We start from the raw sequence: 6771 nt of genomic DNA on the forward strand, positions 1-6771 counted from the left end.
AAATACAGTGACCCAAATATAAACTGGGCCGCGACATTTTAGCAAGTTGTTTTTATTTATTTTTGTTTATTTTTTATGAAAATATAGCTGATTACTTAACAAACACCATATAAATCCAAGTTTCCGACTTTGTGCGAAAATTATGAAATTTCTGCAAAATTTCACCAAAATTCTTAGCCTTTCAGTCAGCATCTTTAGTAAAAGTTATGTATCAAGTTTTGTAGTCAATTAAATTCTAGTTCAATGAGGTGCAAATTTGAACTAGCGAGGGCTTACTGCTGATTTTTGGCATTTTTTTAATGACTGCCACGGCGTTACGAATTTTTTGCCATACAAAGTATGTTCGACAAGTTTTTTATATATAAAATATGCGAAACACCGTCAACAAAAAATTGCCAAAAATCAGCGATAAATGCTACACTGAGGAAAAAAAATATTAAAATCAAATAGAAACGTAATTGATCTTACTATAAACGTCAACGAAAGTACTTTATATTGACAAATATTCAGTTCAATTACGCGCTTATTAAAATGACCGCGTTCGTTCTGAAAAAGCATCCATGAAATGAATAATTAAGACAAAAACTAAAAAAAAAAAAAATTAATTTGCATCTTGCCTGCAGTGGACTTCGAACCCGACCATCTCCGGATATCAACAACTTGTGGCAAGCATATTTGCGCACTCAACTACACCCAGACATAGTATGTCTAATCAAGACAAAAACTAAAAAAAAAAAATTAATTTGCATGTTGCCTGCAGTGGAATTCGGACCCGACCATCTCCGGATATCAACAACTTGTGGCAAGCATATTTGCGCACTCAACTACACCCAGACATAGTATGTCTAATCAAGACAAAAACTAAAAAAAAAAAATTAATTTGCATGTTGCCTGCAGTGGAATTCGGACCCGACCATCTCCGGATATCAACAACTTGTGGCAAGCATATTTGCGCACTCAACTACACCCAGCCATACTATGTTGAGTGCGCAAATATGCTTGCCACAAGTTGTTGATATCCGGAGATGGTCGGGTCCGAATTCCACTGCAGGCAACATGCAAATTAATTTTTTTTTTTTAGTTTTTGTCTTGATTAGACATACTATGTCTGGGTGTAGTTGAGTGCGCAAATATGCTTGCCACAAGTTGTTGATATCCGGAGATGGTCGGGTTCGAAGTCCACTGCAGGCAAGATGCAAATTAATTTTTTTTTTTTTTAGTTTTTGTCTTAATTATTCATTTCATGGATGCTTTTTCAGAACGANAGTATAAAACGTCGGTTGATAACACGGTGCTACAAAACAAAAGTCATGAAATACACCCGAAAAACCCCTAGTGTAGGTCGTAGCTTTGGTCGAGTACAACATAAAAATAAGTTCCGTATAATTCCTGAACCCTCCATTTTTCTTTTATTCAAAAACCACCGTTATGTTCGTACTTGATGCACTTATCTATTAACAGCTTGACTAGGTTACACTGAAAATAAAATTTCGTAAAAGTGCTACGAAAAACTTTCGTAGTCTTGGTTTTTGTACGCACACATTTTTCACAACGAAACAAGATTTTACGAACCATTCGTAAATATAACGAAAGGACTTCCGTAAAGCTTTTTTTCAGTACAATTTACGAAATCTTTCGTTTATTTTACGAAACACATTCGAAAATTACTGAACAAATCTCTGTACGAATAATTTTGTATATTGTACGATGGCACTCGTAATATTTAGGTATGGTTTTAAAATTTTCGAAATCTACAATTCTGTATTCGTACAATTTACTTAATACTTTCGTACATAGAACAAATGCAGAAACATTTTTTTTTTTAAATTCGTACAACAGACGAATATTTTCGTACAATATATTTCATCATATTTTTATGTACTGCGTGTCATTGCAATTTACTGGTGGGCTACTGTGAGACATATAATATAATTTTTAAAGTTTTAAGAAGCTTTTGCTGGATAAAAAGACAATATAAAATTAAATGTTAAAGCTGTGGATAAACTATGCTTTTAAGCATACAATGTTTTTAACATCGCCCACGCTGAGCCTTGCTCTGCAATGTGGGACTTCATAAATAGGCAGTTTCATCAGTTAGCTATCAACGGCAAGTCCAAGCCAGGAGCAGACGCACTACTTAATGAAATTTTAAGTAAGTACATATATGATTTTTTACTGAAACTTGACTTTCAGACGCCTTATAATTTTCCTTTAATTTATAGACGAGAGAGGAAACAAACATCGAAGAAGTTGCGAACCTGCCAAGTACCTCCACATAAAAACATTGCAAAACATTTTGTTAAAGAAAAACGCTTAAAATTAGGAATAAAAGCAAAATAAAAGTGTTGTATTATTACTCGTCTTATGTTTTTTACAGTGTGGTGAATGAAAGCAATCGGAAGTTCTACGAAACGACCGCAGTTTTTAGGAAAATAATTTCGTTAAATATACGAACTATTTGGGCATTTTACAAAAATTTCGTAAAAATAAAGAAATAGTACGAAATTCTTTAATAAGTAGTACGAAATTCGTTCGTAAATAGTACGAATACGTTCGTAAAATGTACTAAGATCTGATGTCTCATATTTTCGTAGTATGTACGAAAACTGTTGTGTACAATCAACGAAAACTTTCGTGGCTCAAAATGACGAAAACTTTCGTAAAATGTACGCAAGTTTTCGTCATATTTACGCAGATTTTATTTTCAGTGTATGTTAGGTTAGAGGGGCGTGTGTGGAATAGTCCTCTTTTGGTGAGTGTCAGGAGGAGACACGTACCTATATCGAAACAGTAGCCGTATGTCATTATTTTACTGAACCAATTACTTCCCTAATGAAGCCGAGGAGATTAAACAGTTCCGCCTCTGCTACTTCGCCCAGACTATTGAAGAAGCGTGCACCCAAGTGCTTGAGTCGCTTCGTCTGTAGACCTGGACATCGACACAAATAGTGGTCAATTGTCTCTTCCTGATCCTCATCATGACAGCTTCGGCAGAGAGTACTCGTTGGTATTCGCCACCGTTGGAGCATTGGTGCTATAGCACAGTGATGATGCCGGTAAGGACTCTTACTGCAGATCGATTGAGTTTCAGTATGTGCCTTGTCTTTTTCCTATTCAGCCGCGGCCATAATGGAGGGAGTTCCCCGGCCAAGACATATCTCGCATGAATAGGCGCGCCTGGGGGAAGCCCAAGACATCTCCTTAGCGTATCATTAAGCATACCTTGCAATTTAGTGTTGAAGCCACGCGGAGCATTTGCATACGTTGTATTAGCAAATTCAACCTTACTTCTAACAAAACTCTTGTAAAAGTTTATAGCAACTTTGGATTCTTACCCAGTTTTTATAGTAGCAAGTTTTTTGAGGAAGTTTTTGCTGGAGCTGGCAGCACTTTTAATATTCGCTACATGTTCACCTATGGAAGCATTAACACAAATGGTTCTGCCCAACCATTTAATACTTTTGACTTGCTGCAAATCAATACCATTTAAGCTGAGAGAGAAAACTTTACTACTCATGGAGTTCATACTTAAAAATTCCGTTTTGTTTGCATTTAAGCTCAGATTTAAGCTGTTAAACATAGTCTTGAATTTATTTAACTTGGCCTGCCTCAGTATCATTTCTTCCACTACAAACAAAGGCAAAGTTATCGGCAAATTGGTAAATTTTGGTGTTTTCATTGCCTAAACAATGCACACCTGCAGTGTACAGATTGAACAAAATCGGTGATAAGCAGCTTACTTGAGGGAGACCATTAGACATCTCAACACTGTCTTTTACCAGCATCAAAACCCTTCTTGAAAAGAAATTTATAACCCAGTTGCGAATTTTACCCTTTACTCCGAAACCGGCCAGAATTTCCCCTAACAATGCGATGTCCACACAGTGGTACGCATTCGAAACGTTCAAACCACACATAAAAACTTTCCTATTTTGCTGCCTTTGTCTACTCGTTCCATATAAACATTCATTTAAACACATTGCTGCTGACTTTCCTTTGCGATAAACAAAGCTATTTTGCGGCAGAATGCCTTTTAGTTCAACCCAGTCATAAAATTTTTCTTTAACCAACATGTTTAAACATTTGGTTATCACCGACAACAATGAAATAGGCCTGAACTTTCTGAAGTCACTTAATTCTTTATTTAACTTAGGAATGGGAACAAGTTTTATAATTCTCCATTCCTCCTTTACCTCGTTGTTATTAAAAAACGTTTCTAATTCTTTCACAAAAACTAATTTGACATAATCCGGAAGCTTTTTCACCATTTCAAAAGTGATATTGTCACAACCACCCGCAGACTTTTTTTACGTTTCAGTATCTCTTCAAGGTTCTCCAAAGAAAAACTTACTTGAGCGTGATTTGCGTTTCCTGAGCTGGAGCTCCCTAAAACTTGCCGTGAATTGTTAACATTATGCTGCTCGACCTGATCCCTCAGATGTGTAAGATACCTGCCATCGTTTTCCACCGTCCACTTAGAACACCCACAGCTACCTGTAACCTGATTTACAAATCTCCATGCTTCAACCGTATTCGGACAGTCATTAAATTGCATAATCCTATCTTTATACCTGTTACCTTTGGCAATTTTCACCTCCTTCTCCCACTCTTCTTCACATAGTCGCAGATTTTCATAATCCTGTACACTGTTAGTTAGTCAGGCCTTTTTTCTGGCCACCACAACCAATATGTACATCTTATTAAGGTCATTGATCCGCCACGCTTTTGGTGTATGTTTGACCTTGTTTAGATCAATTGAGGCTTTTTTAATTTGATTCTTAACTTCATTCACTATGTTGTCCAATCCACCACCCACACGAACCGCAGAAAGCGCAGTCGGCAGTTTCCTTTTTTGTACAAAAATGTTAGGTCTTTTGGAAAGGTTTTCAACAGTTATGACAATAGACCGACGATGGCTACCACCGACATATCCTTGATTGCATTCCCATTTCACATTCCCACTTATATTTGAGAAAGACAAATCAAGTACTGACAGGCCTCCTTTTTTTACTCTATTTACAGCAAAGGTAGGACTACCATCGTTCAAACAAACCATACAAGTTTTAGTGGTAGCATTGATAAGAACTCTCCCCTTTGGATCATCCTTATTACACCCGCAGGTGTGCATTTTGGCATTGAAATCGCCAAGCAGAAGAACCTCTTTCTTGCCCTCCAAAAAAATTAAAAGTCTATTTATTTCATAGTCCAAAATATACCTATTTGTTCCCGGAGGAAAATAGGCAGACACTATAATTAAATTTTATATCAAGATTTGTAGTTTTAGCTGACTACAATTATGTCTTGATTAGTATTAAATCTAACACGCTGCAATTTAATGTTTTTCCTGCTTCCGATGGCTACTCCACCATTGCCATCCACTCTGTTTTTTAATTAATAAGTTAAAATACATTAATTTGTGCCCCTCCCTAATATCCCCAAGCGAGAAAACCTCTTGGAGAACCACTATATCAATCTCGTTATGTTCAATAAAATAATCAATGTAATTTACGTTAGCTTTTAAACTAATACTTTCCCTAATATGCGAATCGATTAGTCTCTCCAATGTTTTTAGTATGAACGATGAATGACTTATCGGTCTGAAGTCCTTTGGCTGTTAGTGGTTTATCTTCCCTGCTTTGTGCATGAATATAACCTTCGCCTTAGCATAGGGGGAGCTTTCGGTACATATCCGCTTTCTAAGCATCTTGCGAAAATGCTTGTCAAATGGGGCGCCAGATTCCCACATGAGTATTGTAGCATAGAGGGAATCACGCCGTCCGGCCCCGCTGCAATGAACGGATCGAAAGATCTGATGGCCCAAGCACCTTTCTCATCGTTCACAACATCTGAAACCTCTTCTAAAGGTGCACGAGGCCGATTTGTCACATGATTACTGACAATTTGGTCCATTCTGCCTGAAAACATTCAAGAGTTTCCTTGCTGGAGGCCGTCCAAGAGCCATCTGGCCTCAAGACATTTCCCAGAGTCGCGTCCGACCTGTTTAGTACCTTGCGGAGTCTCGACGCCTCATTTGTGGTTTCCAGCGTTCCGGAGAACTTGCCAGGACTCTTTCTTTGCAGCCCTTATACTACTATTGTATTTGTTAAATCTGGTTCTATATTTGTTCCAGTCTTCCTCACGTCGGCTACGTTTAGCCTTGTTGAAGAGCTTCCGTGCTATTGATCTGAGTTGACCCAGTTCTTCGCTTCACCATACTGGCTTGAGCTTTAATCGTGGCCGAGATAAAGGACAACTCTGCTCGAAGCACTTGGTCAGGATCGCGTTTAGACGATTAACCGCCCTATCAAGATTAGCACTCACCCGTCTAACTTCGGTTTTCACCGAGCTTAGTGTGTTGGACGCTTATTCAGAGAAAATTTTTCAATCCGGTTTTTTCGGATTTCTAAAAGGTCGTGATACTGGTACCTCAGAATCTATCGTAAAAAGTATCCTGCTGTGTTCCGAAAAGTAATCCGCGTCAGATACCCTCCACTCATTTATCCTGGCTTTAGCTGAGTAGGCGCCCAGTGTTATATCAATAACTTCTTCCCTAATCCTTTTACGGAACGTTGGCTTATTACGCTTCTTACATATGACTAGGTTAGTAGAAAGAATAAAATCAAAAATAGACTCACCCCTGGTATTAGTATCCGGGCTTCCCCAAAATTCATGATGTCCATTTGAGTCACAACCAAATACCAAGTCCATCCTGCTTGCTTGAGCATGCGCCACAAGCTGTCAGAAAGCAACTGATGGCGGTTGCTCCTCCTC

Source organism: Rhagoletis zephyria, unplaced genomic scaffold, assembly GCF_001687245.7.
Source record: "Rhagoletis zephyria isolate East Lansing unplaced genomic scaffold, Rhagoletis_zephyria_1.1 Rzeph_scaffold_01201, whole genome shotgun sequence".
Lineage (NCBI taxonomy): Eukaryota > Metazoa > Arthropoda > Insecta > Diptera > Tephritidae > Rhagoletis > Rhagoletis zephyria.